This window comes from Eumetopias jubatus, unplaced genomic scaffold (assembly GCF_037043125.1).
Source record: "Eumetopias jubatus isolate StellerSeaLion01/CBP00866 unplaced genomic scaffold, mEumJub1_p1.0 scaffold_5, whole genome shotgun sequence".
Lineage (NCBI taxonomy): Eukaryota > Metazoa > Chordata > Mammalia > Carnivora > Otariidae > Eumetopias > Eumetopias jubatus.
This window is the reverse complement of record NW_028274811.1, coordinates 73,908,811-73,926,650: the sequence shown is the minus strand read 5'-3', so window position 1 is coordinate 73,926,650 and position 17,840 is coordinate 73,908,811. Positions and strand designations below refer to the sequence as shown.

General features: G+C 37.7%; 1 protein-coding gene across 1 annotated transcript in view; it reads right to left on the bottom strand.

Moving 5' to 3' along the window:
- RHOBTB3 (Rho related BTB domain containing 3) overlaps positions 1-17,840 on the bottom strand; it is a 90,147-nt gene that overhangs the window by 52,307 nt on the left and 20,000 nt on the right. The window lies entirely within an intron of this gene.

Below are 17,840 nucleotides of genomic sequence, written 5' to 3'. Positions count from 1 at the left end.
AGCCCAATTTTTTTCCCCTCTTGGCCTTGACGGAAAGTGTTTTACCACGTCTGCCGCTTTGTCATTTGTCAACATGCACTACAGCTGTTTTCTAAAATCATACTTGTGAGAAAAAAAATAAAAGCAACATTCACGCTGGTGCAGAAAGGGTTCTTTGTTCACACACCAATTTGCTAATATCGCTTTTGAGGGATTATTTACTATTTCAAGCTATATTTGGCATATTTTACCAAAAACCGCAGGGTTTTTTTTTTTTTAAATGCTGGGGTTCTTATTGTCATAGTTGTAAAAGGAAGTTATGCGTGAGATGTTTAATGTGTTTACAAGCTAGATGCTAGTTTACTTGGAGATTTTCAGTATACATAATGGCTACATATTTAATAATAGCTCCTTAGACCAACTGAAATAATCACGATCATGCTAATGCAAGGATACTTCAGATTCTTTCATGAAAACGCACTGAAGTAAAGGTTATGAAGTTCTCTAAAGGGCCTCAAACTACCTTAATGCAAACGAACACTGGAATCCACTAACACCAAGAAGGGCCAGAGGTTACTGTTGGACTCAGCTTCTCCATAAACATAAAAATTCTCACAAGTGCTCTGTGTTAAAAGCGTTCTTATTTATCCCTTTCCTTATTTATTTTGCCCTACTTTAAAATTTCTTTTCTCAAAAGAGCTATTTTGAGGGCCTGAGGTACTGAAGAGGTACTGAGGTACTGAGTAGGGCAGTGAGAAGACTAGGGTAAGAGGCCTTTGGAATGTGAACAGCTTTTTATTATGGGCCCTTGCTGCTCAGTTGGAAGCAGTATAACACAGTTTCTCATGCTCATAGGGTATGACAAGAGGCATTCATTCTGTAGTCACTGATTTTTTAAAAAAATCTCGTTTCCCTTGCACTAAGTATAATTTCTCTTTTAGTCTCTAGAACATAAGCCATCCTGAAATATTTAAGAGGTTAGGATCACCTTTTCTCTTGGGTCAATAGAAAAAATATTTTCTTGTCAGTCCCCTCTAGTAACCACAGGTCAAAAACAAAGACACTAACAATGCATGGATAAAGAAAATATGGTATGTACCTACAATGAAACATTTGGACTTGAAAAGGAAGGAAATCCTGTCATCTGTTACAACATGAATGAATCTTGAGGGCATTATGCTAAGTGAAGTAAGTCAGTCACAAAAAGACAAATACTGCATTATTCCACTTACACCAGGTATTTAAGCTAGTCAAACTCTTAGAAACAGAAAGAATGGTGGTTACCAGGGACTGGGGGTAGGAAGAAATGGAGAGTTGTTCAATTGGTATTCAGTTTTGCAAGATAAAGAAGTTCTAGAAATCTACTGAAACGAGATACATATAGTTAACACTACTGTAATGTACACTTAAAAATGGTGAAGATGATACATTTTATATGTTTTTGCCACAATATGTAAAAGGAGGATGGGAATTGGGTACTGGCAGGAAGAGAGACAGCATTCATTTTTTTCTCTTCTGTTACTGAGTATGTGAGCCAGGCCTGTGCTAGGCAGGCATGGGAGATAATAAGATATATAAGACTCAAGTGTTACCCTTGAGAAACTCAGTCTATAATTAATGGTCACTATATTGTAAATATTAATCACCCAATCCTTTGAAAACATACTGGTTCCTTAAATAATTATAATACAGGCTCACACATTCAGTAACAGAGGTAGGTACAAAGTACAAGGATAAAAGTGAACATTAAGAAGAGATCTGTGCCTGTGTGTCATCAGAGAGAAGTTCATAGAGGAAGTAAACATTGTCTTGGGTCTTAAAGGATGAGGAGGAATTGTTAGATATGGAAGAAGAGGAGGGAGGAGGACAGGGAAAGAGTTTTAGAAAGAATGGACAGACATCATATGCAAATCACATGTAAAGGTATAGAGACATGGAAGGAAGATCATGGCTTGTTCAGGGAACGGCAAGAGCTGAAATTCATGCTAGAGTGCAGTTGCCTCCTTATTACAACAGTCAAAAAAGAGAGTGACTTCTCAAGAGATTTCTAAAGTCAGACCTGATGATACTCAATTATAGATTAGGAATTCCTCTGTATATATGATGGAGCTCAGCTAGATGCTCACCAAACCCACCTTCTCTTCCAGGACCCATAGCTAAACTACATTTCCCAAAGTTTTTACATGTAGATAGAGCCATATGATTAGTTTTTGGCAGTAGAATATAATCCCTGCTGAGCAGTTAAAAGTATGCTTTCTCCACTCTCTTTTATCCCTCTTTCTCGTAATTGTATGAAGCCAGGTCAATGTTGAAACCATGTGTTTGAAATTGTTGGTCTGCGGCACGAAGGAGGCCTGGGTCCCTGAAGGACTGGTTATAGCAGAGCTGCCTCACAGCATGCATTGTACTGGGACATGAGTAAGAAAATGGACCCTTATTGAGTTAAGCCAGACATTTTGTGGTCAATTATTACAGTAGCTAGTGTTACTTATCTTGGCTAATGCAAGATCACAGATGGTCCATTTCCTGATATCTTAAAGATTCTTTTCAGAATTATCTTGACTACTTTTTTGTAATTATTTTCCTTTTATTTACAATGTTTATTTGGTTTATGTATTTGTAGTTTCCCTCAGTAGCATTTAATAAAAAATTTACTTTTACCAGGGTGTAACAAATTCAATTATCATTATGTCATCCAATCTCAAGGTCACTGGGGAAAACAAAAGCAAGCTCCTCTAGCCCAAACAATAGTTTTCCTATTTTCACAGCTGAAATGCCACTATTTTATATTCATTCTAATAGATGTTCTCATCCCCAGATAAAATGTAGCCACACATGCATGTCAGGTATGTATGAGGTAACTCAATGAGTTATTACTGATCCCCAGATCATGAATATTAATATAAATTAATATACCAGATCATGAAATTAATATACCATTAAAAATTTTGTTGATTCCTTAATGACTAGAGAGGAAGCAAGTGTTACTAAGTGTAGATCTGAAGAATTAAGGTTGGCATAAGATTTTTTCAACTCTGTTTCAAGGAAACTAGTTTTCCACCTGAGGAGGTTGGGGAGAAAGATGGATGCCTAGAGAGATCTGAGCACCACCTTCTCCCATCTCAATCAGACCAGTGTTATTGTCATCTAATTTTTTAAAAATATATTAGAGTTTCAAGTTTATTTTCAGTAAAAAAGAGGGGATTTCTAACATTAAAAAAAACCACAAAATTTTAAAACTCTTATCTAGAGCAAAGGTCTCCAAAGTGGGATACAGAATGTGACCCCTGAAATTTTAGAATAAAGTATTTGAATTTCTATGTACAAACAAATATATTTTTCACCAAAAAAGAGGGGAATAAATTAAGCTTTACTCATATTGAATGTGAGGACTGGCACCAGCACCCCACTTGATCCATAAGTGGGCAAGAACCTGGGGGGCTCTGGGGAGGGGGCGAGCACAGCAGCACATAATAGAGGAAGGGAGGGCTCTCTCCTTTGTTCGCTTTCAACATATTGCCACATGGTGCAATTTCTATATCTAACTAAGTGGATTTATGTATGATATTTAAGTAAACTAATTGTCACAGCATGGACCAATGGAGATAGTGTTCATAATGCAAGAACAGGCAAACACAATTGGCTGAGCTGACATTTCTGATGCCCTTTGGAAGCTACATTGCCAAGTAAAAAACTAATGACTAATCAGATCTGACAAGGTGGCCATAATCATTGAAACTAGAAAGAACATTGTTTTAAATATGAATTTACACCTACTTTTACTGACTTTACCCTAAGTGCATATCAGAGTTCATAGATGATGATATTCTGAACTGATTACAATTAGTTAGCCATTTAAAAACTAGGTATCCCAGCACGAAGGCAAAACTCCACAACATATCCAGCATATTTAGTAATATACTATTTAAGCCAATACTTTAAAGAAAATTCATATATTACAAATGCTAAAAAGCCTCTTTGAGCTTTCTTAACAATGAAAGTCAGAAAGCAGCATACAATTGGGAAAACAGTTTTCTTCTTGCCAAGATGAAAATGTCTGAAATTATACATGGAACACAAATGGAAAAAAACAACTGCATTCCTTTGACAGTTAATACCTTGAGAATATGCACATAAAACACTGCTAAAGACCCCAAGACATGAGTATTGGAACAAGTTACACAATGTGGGAAGTTTACCATAAAGTTAAACTGAAAGCACAGATGTTTTTAATATGTCTCACATTATGGTAGATAGATTCTGTTATGTTAGATAGATTGTTTCAGTGTGGTATTTACTAGACTGTGTTTCAATGATGAAATACATTTTAAAATGACATTTTTTTGTAAGCCACTAAAGGAAAGCTATAGTAGAGAAGATAATCCTTCTCTGCTACTTCTTTAAATGGTATTTTAAGTAATAACTGAATTTTTAAAAATAAAAACTATGTTTTATGCAAAACTTGTGTAAGTGTAATCACTGATTGATTAGTTGTTTTAAGAAGAACTTTTTATTAAAGAAAAAATAAAAGCGTGGATTCCAAGCTAAGGTTACAGTGAGCACAACCACATGAAACTCATTCATGGTACATCTTACAGACAGTTATTCAAGCAAAGAAGTTGGAGTCAGAATACATAGTAATATAAGATGTTAACAATGCAGTTAATTTTGTGCTAACAAGACTTGTGTAGAGTTTTTTAAAAATTTCTTCATTGTGAAATATAACACACATACACAGAAAAGTGCATAAAACTTATCATAAGTTAATAATTGTAAAGTAAACATTCCTAAACAGCTCTCAAATCAGAAAATAAGTTACTATCAGCATTCATTCAAGGGTGCAGGCACACGTGCTCACACACACACACACACGCATGCATGCACACCCCTGGTGCCCCTCCTCAGTTACAGTCCTCTTCTTTTTTTAAGAGAGAATTATGAGCCTGACTTTTGTGATGATTATTTATTTTCTATATAATTTTACTATCTGTGCATTCTTAAGCAAACATTTTTGTTTTGCTTCTTTTTGAACTTTTTATAAGTGGCATCACACTATATATACATTTTTATGTCTTTGTTCTTATGTTCATCATTTGTCAGATTCATTCATGTGAATGTAGCTGTGGTTTATTCTTCTCGTTCATTTTTATTGCTGAATAGCATCCAGTGGATATATACAAAGCCATTTACTTATCCATCCCATTGTAGATGAACATGTAGGTTATTTGTAGTTTTTGCCTATTACAAACAAAGCCTTGAGGATGACTCTTGTTAAATATACTTGTGGGTATGCTAGGTCACAGGGTATGTGTATGTCCAACTTTGGTAGATAATACCCAACTGACATTAAAAGTAATTTTAATGTTTACACTGTTTACAACAGCAGGGCATGAGAATTCTCCCCCTAATCCTTTACAGATTTAAGTATACTTGCTATATGTCAGATATTATATTAAGTACTTTATTGAGTTATTTAATTTTCATAATGGCCTTGTTGAATAGGTTCTATTACCATTCTAATTCACAGGAGAGAAAATTGAGGCACAACAGACTAAGTAACTTGCCCACGGCTACATAAACAATGAGTAGGGGAGTTGGGATTCCAACTTAGTAGACTGGCTTGAGTCTATGCCCTTACCTACCATGCTATGTTGATGTTAGAAAATATTTCCTTCATTATGTAATTTTTGTGATGAAAAACACTGCATGTAACCTATAAAAACTCATATCTCATAGGATTTTTTAAACACAGTTAAACATTTTTCAAATAAAATTTCCATGCTGTTTGAAGCCATTTGTTAAAAATATAAACATTTACAACACCTTCTCATTAGAGTGTAGAAACAAATGAGTAACAGGCAAATTGGAAATGTTTCATTAGATATTAACCAGAACCTTTACATAGCAAGTCGTACTGAAAAATAAGTATTGTGATTTAGTAACCCATCTAAGAAACAGTTCTTCCATTTAAATCCATATATCTTTGTGAGCTCTTTTCAGAGAACCTTTAAATAAACTAAAAGTAAAAGTAGACATCTGGGGGCACCTGGGTGGCTCAGTCGGTTAAGTGTCCAACTCTTGGTTTTGGCTCAGGTCATGACCTCAGGGTCCTGGGATCAGCCCCATGGTGGGCTCCCTGCTTAGCGTGAAGTCTGCTTCAGGATTCTCTCTCTCCCTCTCCCTCTGCCCCTCCTCCAGCTTGCTTGTGTGCTCTCTTCTCTCTCTCAAATAAATAAATAAATCTTTAAAAAAAAAAGCAGACATCTGTGTTGCTGTTTCACAAAATATTAAACCAAGATTTAAAAAATATTGAGACATTTAATTATTGTTCTCTCTAAAAAGCTTTACAAACAGTAACATTTTAGATAGAATGTATTTTGTATTATTATTAATAGTTTACATTTATTTAAAGTATTATTTAACTTCATCTTTATCTCATCTATTGAAATCTTTCTGTTTCAGTATGTTATACTATATTCTTAATGAATATATGCATGTAATTTATGAAGATACTGAAGGTGTGCTCAAAATTCTTTCTTTTAGGGTACTCGGTCAAAACCAGTTCAAAGACTATGGATCTGACGGCTTGGGCTGTGCTCTGGAGAACAAGCTTAGGGAAACATGGTAGCGGAGTCCTGCACTGCCAGGATGCAGAATAGGGCATCAGGGCTAGCTGCTGGAGAGAGGCTGGGAGAGAGGAAGCAAAGAGGAGATAGGAGAAGGCAACACTGATAAACTACGGACCTACCGGCCTAGAAATCAGCCTGGTGAAAAATGTATTTGTATTGTATTAACTTATCTAGGGAGAGATAAAGCTTGCAAATTTACACAAAAATCATAAAATTCAAGATTAGCATTTTTTTTTTAAACAACAAGAGCTTGCACAAAGAGTAACGTAAGCAAAGTCACATACCAGGGTCAGTAACGATACAGTCAGTCATAAGAAAAGTTGACTTTATTCATTTTATTACCTATGTAATTCTTCCTAGAGAAGTAGCTGACAGATATCTTCTAAACTGCAAGGCTGCTATATTGTCAATCCTGTTTGGAGAAGCCAAGGTGAAAATCAGAATGATACTTATATGCTAAATCTAACTACCCTAAACTCTTTCAGAAAAGGTCTAAAATGTTCAAATGTTTGTTTGAATAGATATTATCCACCCACCTCTATTATTGTGTGCAATTGTGTTTTTCAAACAACCGTTGTTTTCCAGTTAAAATGTTACTTAAAAACACCAGAACATATGTTCCTTTGAACCAGAACTGCTTGTTTTTACCAGCATTTTTCAAAGGATTGAACTTCAAAGAAATCTAGTTGTTCAGCCTTTAATATGCCTGCTTTGTCATTCACTCCTTGAAAAATATATATACAAGTATCATTATCAAGCATTATTGATGGTATCATTTATTTATGCATAATATTTGTGAATATTTCCATTGGTAGCCATACAGAATATAGAATATTAGATTTAAATGTTGTAACACTTTGCTGATAGACCTTTTGAAGATCTCTAATACATTAAAAAAATAGATTTTTTTCAATATTACTAGAATCTGGCTCCAGGGTTAACTGTACTAAAGGTTATGCCATTTACAATGGTAAATTGCTCTTAAGTCTTCCCCATTTCTTACTCTTTCTCTGCTATGCATCCCTGCTCTGACCATCCATTGGGCATTATCCCAACTGGGCATTTCACAAGCCTGCTTTGAAATGTTCTCCTTTTTCATTCAACAGCTTGGACAAACCAATTCACCTGACTTCTGCTCTCATACAATACTTCTGATCCTTATGTTTCTCACCTTGCTTTTTACTTTTCACTCCCAAGTCTATAATCCTGTCTGCAGGTAAAGACTCTATTTTACAGTGAACAACAATTAAAATTTTCTAAGAGGGTTTTTTTTTCTAAGAAAAGCCCAGCTTATTCCATTAAATATTAAGTTAACAGGTTGTATCCTTGGTGAATAGTCCATTTGGCATTCTAAAATCACCTAGTGAGGCTTTTAAAATTTTCAGCTTAAGGACATTTTTTTTTCTCTTCTTTTGTTTTGATTCTCACTTTCTCCAGAGATCCCCTGGGCATATTTTTACTGACAGTCATCTCCATACTTTAGAGCCCATTCAATGTTTTAAATCTTAATATGGGACTTCAGTATTATTTTTTTTAAAAGATTTTATTTATTTGAGAGAGAGAGAATGAGAGAGAGAGAGCACATGAGAGGGGGAGGGTCAGAGGGCAAAGCAGACTCCCTGCCGAGCAGGGAGCCCGATGCGGGACTCGATCCAGGGACTCCAGGATCATGACCTGAGCTGAAGGCAGTCGCCCAACCAACTGAGCCACCCAGGCGCCCTTCAGTATTATTTTTGATTGATACTCTCTCTTCTCATCTTCAAATTAAAATATCTAGACTTGCATAGTTATTATCATCTTTCCAGTTATACTACCAGTTTTTTTCCCCACTGTAGCCAGATCCAAACCCCCTTCCCAACCATTTACTGCCCCCACTCCTAAAGGGCTGATACTATTTCTGCTAATAAAGGGCCATATCCAGTGTTCCTCCTCAAGACGTTCTAGTGTTACAAGCTCCTTCCAGTTTTAGGACCAGAGTGGGACAAGGGCAATTCAATCTACATTAAAAAAATTCAGTATTTATCTGAGAGGGGAAGAGCAAGATGGCAGAGGAGTAGGAGACCTAAATTTCGTCTGGTCCCAGGAATTCAGCTAGATAGGGATCAAACCATTCTGAACACCTACGAACTCAATAGGAGATCGAAGAAAAGAATAGCAGTAACTCTCTGAACAGAAAAGCGACCATTTCCTGGCAGGTAGGACGTGCAGAGAAGTGAATCCCAGGCAATATTCGGGAGGATAGAGGGTGGGAGGGGGCCTCCATTAGCCGCTACTAGCAAGTGATAAAGCAGCGGAGCACAAAATTGGAACTTTTAAGAAGTCTGTTCCACTGAGGGACATCGATCCAGTGGCTAAGCGGGGGGTGGAAACCTCACTGGGACAGTATGGTCTCAGGACCCTGGGGGTCACAGAAAGACCGGGGGTGCCTGAGTGCGGCAGAGCTCCCAGGTATCGGAGCAGGGAAGCCGGCTGCAGAGATGGAGCCGAGGAGCGGGCTCTCAGCTTGGGGTTGCCATAAACCGTGATCCAAGGCACAGTCAGGCAACCGCTCCTCCAGCAGGGACCCAACAAGAGGCAGATCCAGGGAGACTCCCCTTCCTCCCCGGGGAGGAGCGGCGCGGGAGTGCATCACAGGGATCTGCTGGGTTTGGAGACTCCACACAGGGTCGGATGCCAGAGATAGAAATGCTTGTTCACAGGCCGGGTGAGCACAGAGTGCCGCCGGAGACTGGGGAGTCAGGAGTGACTAACTGCTTTTCTCTGGGGGTGCACTGAGGAGTGGGGCCCCGAGTTCTTGGCTCCTCCAGGGCAGAGGCTGCCATTTTCACTCTCATCCTTCAAAGCCGTATGGAAAACTTGCAGGGAACAAAAGCTGTCCAGAGCAAACCGGAGCAGATTACTTAGCCCAGACCAGCAAGGGTGGGGCAATTCCACATCTGGCAAAGACATTTGGGAACCACAGCAACAGGCTCCTCCCCCAGAAGATCAGCAAGAACACCCAGCCAAGAACAACTTCACCGATCAATGAGAACGGCAGAATTCCAGCGCTAGGGGTATACTGCACATGGAATTCATGGCTTTTTTCCATGATTCTTTAGTCTTTCAAAATTAATTTTTTTAATTGTCTTTTTTCTCTGAATTTTTCTTTTTCCCTTTTTCAACGAACATCTTATCAATCCCTTTTTTAAAAATCTTTTTTATTTTTCATTTTTAGAGTCATATTCTATCCCTTCATAGTAGTTAACCTTATTTTTGGTATAAATATATAAGTTGTTCTCGCTTTAAAATTTTGGGATACAGTTTCTTTGAACAGACCAAAATATACCCTAAATCTCTAGTGTATGGCTTTGTTCTAGTCTCCTGCCTGATCACATTTTCTCCCATTTTTTTTTAAATTACTCTTCTTTCTTTTTCCAACCAACTTCTTATCTTATCAATTCCTTTTATAAAATCTTTTATAATTTTCATCTTTACACTCATATTCCATCCCATCATCATATTTACCCTTATTTTTGTACATATATAAGTTTTTCTTTCTTTAAAATTTTGGGAGGCACTTTCTTATAACAGACGAAAATAAACCAAAAATCTAGTGTGTGGCACTGATCTATGCACCAGCCTGATCATGTTTGATCATATCCTTTTTTTTTAATCTTTTTCTTTTTTTTTTCTTTCTTTCCCCTTCTTTTACCCCAGTTTCAGGTCTCCTCTGATTTGTTTAGTGTATATTTCTCTGGGGTCGTTGTTACCCTATTAGTATTTTGTTCTCTCATTCATATATTGTCCTCTGGACAAAATGACAAGACGGAAAAAATCACCTCAAAAAAAAGAACCAGAGGGGCACCTGGGTGGCTCAGTCGTTAAGTGTCTGCCTTCAGCTCATGTCATGATCCCAGGGTCCTGGGATCGAGCCGCGTGTCAGGCTCCCTGCTCAAGGGGAAGCCTGCTTCTCCCTCTCCCACTCCCCCTGCTTGTGTTCCCTCTCTCACTGTGTCACTCTCTGTCAGATACATAAATAAAATATTTAAAAAAAAAAAAGAACAAGAGGCAGTACTGACTGCCAGGGACCTAATCAATATGGATATTAGTAAGATGTTGGAACTAGAGTTCAAAATGACGATTTTAAAGATACTAGCTGGACTTGAAAAAAGCATGGAGGATATTAGAGAAACCTTTTCTGGAGAAATAAAAGAACTAAAATCTAACCAAGTTGAAATAAAAAAGGCTATTAATGAGGTGCAATCAAAAATGGAGGCTCTAACTGCTAGGATAAATGAGGCAGAAGAGACAATTAGTGATATAGAAGACCAAATGATGGAAAATAAAGAAGCTGAGAAAAAGAGAGAGATAAACAACTACTGGATCATGAGGGTAGAATTCGAGAGATAAGTGATACCATAAGACAAAACAATATTAGAATAAGTGGGATCCCAGAAGAAGAAGAAAGAGAGAGAGGGGCAGAAGGTATATTGGAGCAAATTAAAGCAGAGAACTTCCCTAATTTGGGGAAGGAAACAGGCATCAAAATTCAGGAGGCACAGAGAACCCCCCTCAAAATCAATAAAAATAGGTCAACACCCTAACATCTAATAGTAAAACTTATGAGTCTCAGAAACAAAGAGAAAATCCTGAAAGCAGCTCGGGACAAGAGATCTGTAACCTACAATGGTAGAAACGTTAGATTGGAAACAGACCTATCCACAGAGACCTCACAGGCCAGAGGACTGGCATGATATATTCAGAGCAATAAATGAGAAAAATATACAGCCAAGAATACTATATCCAGCTAGGCTGTCATTGAAAATAGAAGGAGAGATAAACAGCTTCCAGGACAAACAAGCACTAAAAGAATTTGCGAACACCAAACCAGCCCTACAAGAAATATTAAAGGGGTCCTCTAAGCAAAGAGAAAGCCTAAAAGTAACATAGACCAGAAAGGAACACAGATAAAATACAGGAACAGTCACCTTACAGGCAATACAATGGCACAAAATTCATATCTTTCAATAGTTACCTGAATGTAAATGGGCTAAATGCTTCAATCAAAAGACACAGGGTATCAGATTAGATAAAAAAACAAGACCCATTGATATGCTGTCTGCAAGAGACTCATTTTAAATACAAAGACACCCCCAGATTGAAAGTGAGGGGGTGGAAAACAATTTACCATGCTAATGGACGCCAAAACAAAGGTGGGGTGGCAATCCTTATATCAAATTAGATTTTAAACCAAAGACTATAATAAGAGATGAGGAAGGACAGTATATCATACTTAAAGGGTCTATCCAAAAAGAAGATCTAACAATTGTAAATATCTATGACCCTAACATGGGAGCGGCCAATTATATAAGCCATTTAATAACAAAATCAAAGAAACACATCGACAAAAATACAATAATAGTAGGGGACTTTAACACCCACCTCACTGAAATGGACAGATCATTAAAGCAAAAGATCAACAAGGAAATAAAGACTTTAAATGACCACTGGACTGGACCACATGGACTTCACAGATATGTTCAGAACATTCCATCCCAAAGCAACAGAATACACATTCTTCTCTAGTGCCCATGGAACATTCTCCAGAATAGATCACATCCGAGGTCACAAATCAGGTCTCAGCCAGTACCAAAAGATTGGGATCATTCCCTGCATATTTTCAGGCCACAATGCTTTGAAACTAGAACTCAATCACAAGCGGAAAGACGGAAAGAATTCAAATACATGGAGACTAAAAAGCATCCTACTAAAGACTGAATGAGTCAACCAGGAAATTAAAGAAGGATTAACAAAATTCATGGAAACCAATGAAAATGAAAACACAACTGTTCAAAATCTTTGGGATGCAGCAAAGGCAGTCCTGAGAGGAAAGTATATAGCAATACAAGCCTTTCTCAAGAAACAAGAAAGGTCTCAAATACACAACCTAACCCTACACCTAAAGGAGCTGGGGAAAGAACAGCAAATAAAGCCTAAACCCAGCAGGAGAAGAGAAATTATAAAGATTAGAGCAGAAATCAATGAAATAGAAACCAAAAGAACAGTAGAACAGATCAACGAAACTAGGAGCTTGTTCTTTGAAAGAATTAATAAGATTGATAAATCCCTGGCCAGACTTATAAAAAAAAAAAAAAGACTCAAATAAATAAAATCATGAATGAAAGAGGAAAGATCACAACCAACACCAAAGAAATACAAACAATTATAAGAACATATTATGAGCAACTATATGCCAGCAAATAAAATAATCTGGAAGAAATGGATGCATTCCTAGAGATGTATAAACTACCAAAACTGAACCAGGAAGAAATAGAAAACCTGAACAGACCTATAACCACTAAGGAAATTGAAGCACTCATCAAAAATCTCCCAACAGGGCGCCTGGGTGGCTCAGTTGGTTAAGCGACTGCCTTCGGCTCAGGTCATGGTCCTGGAGTCCCAGGATCGAGTCCCGCATCGGGCTCCCTGCTCGGCAGGGAGTCTGCTTCTCCCTCTGACCCTCTTCCCTCTCGTGCTCTCTATCTCTCATTCTCTCTCTCTCAAATAAATAAATAAAATCTTTAAAAAAAAAAAAAAAATCTCCCAACAAACAAGAGTGCAGGGCCAGATGGCTTCCCAGGGGAATTCCACCAAACATTTAAAGAAGAATTAATACCTATTCTTCTGAAACTGTTCCAAAAAATAGAAATGGAAGAAAAGCTTCCAAACTCTTTCTATGAGGCCAGCATTACCTTGATCCCAAAACCAAACTAAGACCCTACCACAAAGAAGAATTACAGACCAACATCCCTGATGAACATGGATGCAAAAATTCTCACCAAAATACTAGCCAATGGGATCCAACAGTACATTAAAAGGATTATTCACCATGACTAAATGGGATTTATTCCTGGGCTGCAAGGTTGGTACAACATCCACAAATCAAACAATGTGATACAATACATTAATAGAAGAAAGAACAAGAACCATATGATCCTCTCAACAGATGCAGAAAAAGCATTTGACAAAGTACAGCATCCTTTCTTGATTAAAACTCTTCAGAGTATAGGGATAGAGGGCACATACCTCAGTATCATAAAAGCCATCTATGAAAATCCCGCAGCGAATATCATTCTCAATGGGGAAAAACTGAAAACTTTCCCCCTAAGTCAGGAACACAGCAGGGATGTCCACTATCACCACTGCTATTCAATATCATGTTAGAAGTCCTAGCCACAGCAATCAGACAACAAAAAAATAAAAGGCATCCAAAACGGCAAAGAAGAAGTCAAACTCTCACTCTTTGCAGGTGATCTGATACTTTGTGAGGAAAACCTAAGACTCCACCCCAAAACTGCTAGAACTCATACAGGAATTCAGTAAAGTGGCAGGATATAAAATCAATACACAGAAATCAGTTGCATTTCTATACACCAACAACAAGACAGAAGAAAGAGAAATTAAGGAGTCAATCCCATTTACAACTGCACCCAAAACCATAAGATACCTAGGAATAAATCTAACCAAAGAGGCAAAGAATCTGTACTCAGAAAACTATAAAATACTAAAGAAAGAAATTGAGGAAGACACAAAGAAATGGAAAAACGTTCCATACTCATGGATTGGAAGAACAAATATTGTGAAGATGTCAATGCTACCTAAAGCAATCTATACATTTAATGCAATCCCTATCAAAATACCATCCACTTTTTTCAAAGAAATGGAACAAATAATCCTAAAATTTGTATGGAACCAGAAAAGACCCCGAATAGCCAGAGGAATGCTGAAAAAGAAAAGCAAAGCTGGTGGCATCACAATTCTGGACTTCAAGCTCTATTACAAAGCTGTAATCATCAAGACAGTATGGTACTGGCACAAAAACAGACACATAGATCAATGGAACAGAATAGAGAGCCCAGAAATGGACCCTCAATTCTATAGTCGACTAATCTTCAAGAAAGCAGGAAAGAATATCCCATGGAAAAAAAGACCGTCTCTTCAACAAATGGTGTCGGGAAAACTGGACAGCCACATGCAGAAGAATGAAACTGGACCATTTCCTTACACCACACACAAAAATAAACTCAAAATGGATGAAAGACCTAAGTGTGAGACAAGAGTCCATCAAAATCCTAGAAGAGAACACAGGCAGCAACCTCTTCGACCTCAGCCACAGCAACTTCTTGTGAGACACATCTCCAAACGCAAGGGAAGCAAGGGCAAAAATGAACTATTGGGACTTCATCAAGATAAAAAGCTTTTGCACAGCAAAGGAAACAGTCGATAAAACCAAAAGAAAACCGATAGAATGGGAGAAGATATTTGCAAATCACATATCAGATAAAGGGCTAGTATCCAAAATCTATAAAGAACTTATCAAACTCAACACCCAAAGAACAAATAATCCAATCAAGAAATGGGCAGAAGACATGAACAGACATTTCTGCAAAGAAGACATCCAAATGACCAACAGACACATGAAAAAGTGCTCAACATCGCTCGGCATCAGGGAAACCCAAATCAAAACCTCAATGAGATACCATCTCATACCAGTCAGAATGGCTAAAATTAACAAGTCAGGAAATGACAGATGTTGGCGAGGATGAGGAGAAAGGGGAACCCTCCTACACTGTTGGTGGGAATGCAAGCCGGTGCAACCACTCTGGAAAACAGTATGGAGGTTCCTCAAAAAGTTGAAGATAGAGCTACCCTATCACCCAGGAATTGCACTACTGGGTATTTACCCCAAAGAATCAAATGTAATGATCTGAAGGGGTACATGCACCCCGATGTTTATAGGCAGCAATGTCCACAATCGCCAAACTATGTAAAGAGCCAAGTGTCCATCAACAGATGAATGGATAAAGAAGAGGTGGTATATATACACAATGGAATATTATGCAGCCGTCAAAAAATGAAACCTTGCCATTTGCAATGACGTGGATGGAACTAGAGGGTATTATGGTAAGCAAAATAAGTCAATCAGAGAAAGATGTATTATATGATCTCATTGATATGAGGAATTCTTAAACTCAGGAAACAAACTGAAGTTTGCTGGAGTGGTGGGGGGTGGGAGGGAGGGGGTGGCTGGGTGATAGACATTGGGGAGGGTATGTGCTATGGTGAGCGCTGTGAATTGTGTAAGACTGTTGAATCACAGACCTGTACCTCTGAAACAAATAATACATTATATGTTAAAGTAAAAAAAGATAGGAGGCAGGGAAAAATGAAGGGGGGGAAATCGGAGGGGGAGACGAACCATGAGAGACTATGGACTCTGAAAGACAAAGTGAGGGTTCTAGAGGGGAGGGGCTGGGGGATGGGTTAGCCTGGTGATGGGTATTAAAGAGGGCACGTATTGAATGGAGCACTGGGTGTTATATGCAAAAAATGAAATCATGGAACACTACATGATGTAATATATGGTGATAAACATTATAAATAAATGATTATGTTGATTAACATAATAAAATAAAATTTTTTTAAAAATTCAGTATTTTCATTCAAAAGTATCTAGACCTTTCTCAGAGAAGTGATAAGTAGGAGAAACAAAGCAAAGATGATTCCATAGTAATCCCAGTGGCAAACACAGCTTCTCAAAGTTTCCACTAAAATATCCCCCAAAAGAGAGGAACCTAAACAAACATCCCCCAACATCCTATCCCTAAACTCCCATCCTCCCCCACTGCAAGCCCAGGGCTTTGTTCAAATTCTCAAGTTTTGCTTTAAGCCATAGTATATCCTTGCTGATTTAATATAAAAATAAGGATTAAATTATTTACCAGCAGGTAAAATTAAAAGATGTGCATATTTATACTGTGACTTTTTTTTCCCACACACATAATTGACAAATCATTAGGAGAATTTATGAAATTCTGAGGGGCAAGAAAACTCTTTTCTTCTAGTGAAATCTAGCAAGACATGACATTTTGTTGAACTGGTTAGTTATCTTTTTATAGGTGAACAGAAACAAAAGAATAATCAGTAATTGTTACTGGAATGGTTGCCATGTTGGAAAAAATCCTGTTTTTACCAGTCATTATGTCCCACTCTTCAGAGTAGTGGGAAAAGTTTATGATTCTATGAACAAGAAGAATGAGACACTCAGAAATGTGCAACTCTGGCATAACACAAGAAGCAATGAAGTATAATACAAACAAAACAAACCAGTCAAAAGAGCAGAGTCCGCTTTGTTTTGTCACAAGCATTTTAGTACTCACAAGCTGTAGCCTTAAAATGGAACAGTCTGTTACTAGGTCACTACCCATGAACAGTCAGAAATTATATACATTGTTAATAACTCCCCGGTGCTAGACTCTAGAATTAGGAGACATTTTCAGCCACTGTATTTTATTAACTCACTATGACTTCTAATACATTACTTAGTCCTCTTGCATTAACTGAGATTACCGTGATGTTTTGCTAACAACTCCATCATGGTCTCAAGGATTTTTATTGCAGGAGGTAAAAATGATTTCAATAGAGTTGCTGTTTTAAACAACCAAGTTAGAACTGTTATAGGGAGAGGCCAGCTGGGCCGGGCAGGCTGGCCTCAGGATGATATTGCCTCAGTCAAGTCACATTTTCCAGGGCTCATTCCTCAGTTTTGCAAGTACAGAAACTTAATTTTGTCAGGGTGCCCAGAGTTGATCATACTCAAGGGATGAGGTTTGTGCTAACTCAATGCACAAGAGGCCAGTGTATAAACTAGAACACCAATTTGATCATTTATAATGAGAAGGATAACTATCAAAGGGCCTAGAAACCTATGATATGTAGCCCACACCTTCTTTTTCCTGCAGGAAAGTCCACATGAAAGTCTGCTCTTATCCTTTCAGTTCAGCAAACATTTATTAAGCACCTAAGGTGCAGGTCATTTTGATCTCAAGGATGTTTTGTATATATAAACAAACATTTTAATTGGAGTTATGCCAGTATTGAATTGTTAAGGAGACATTATTTTCCAGAGAAAACTGGAAATTTGTGCCAATTTATAAGTTGATCAGTTTTCTAAAGTTTTCTCTTCTGATTGGCAAGTTTGGCCTTAGGAGATACTAGTATCTATCTACATGATGGAATTAGCCACAAAGATCATCCAATAGCCATATTTACAAAGCCATCTTCTAAATATGGTTCTTAACCTAGAGCTTCAAAAGAATCTGATAACCTACCGAACTAGTATGCAAACATTTGTGTTTAATGCACATGTGTTCTTCACTACTAGATTCTCAGATCAGGGAGTGACCTAAAAAC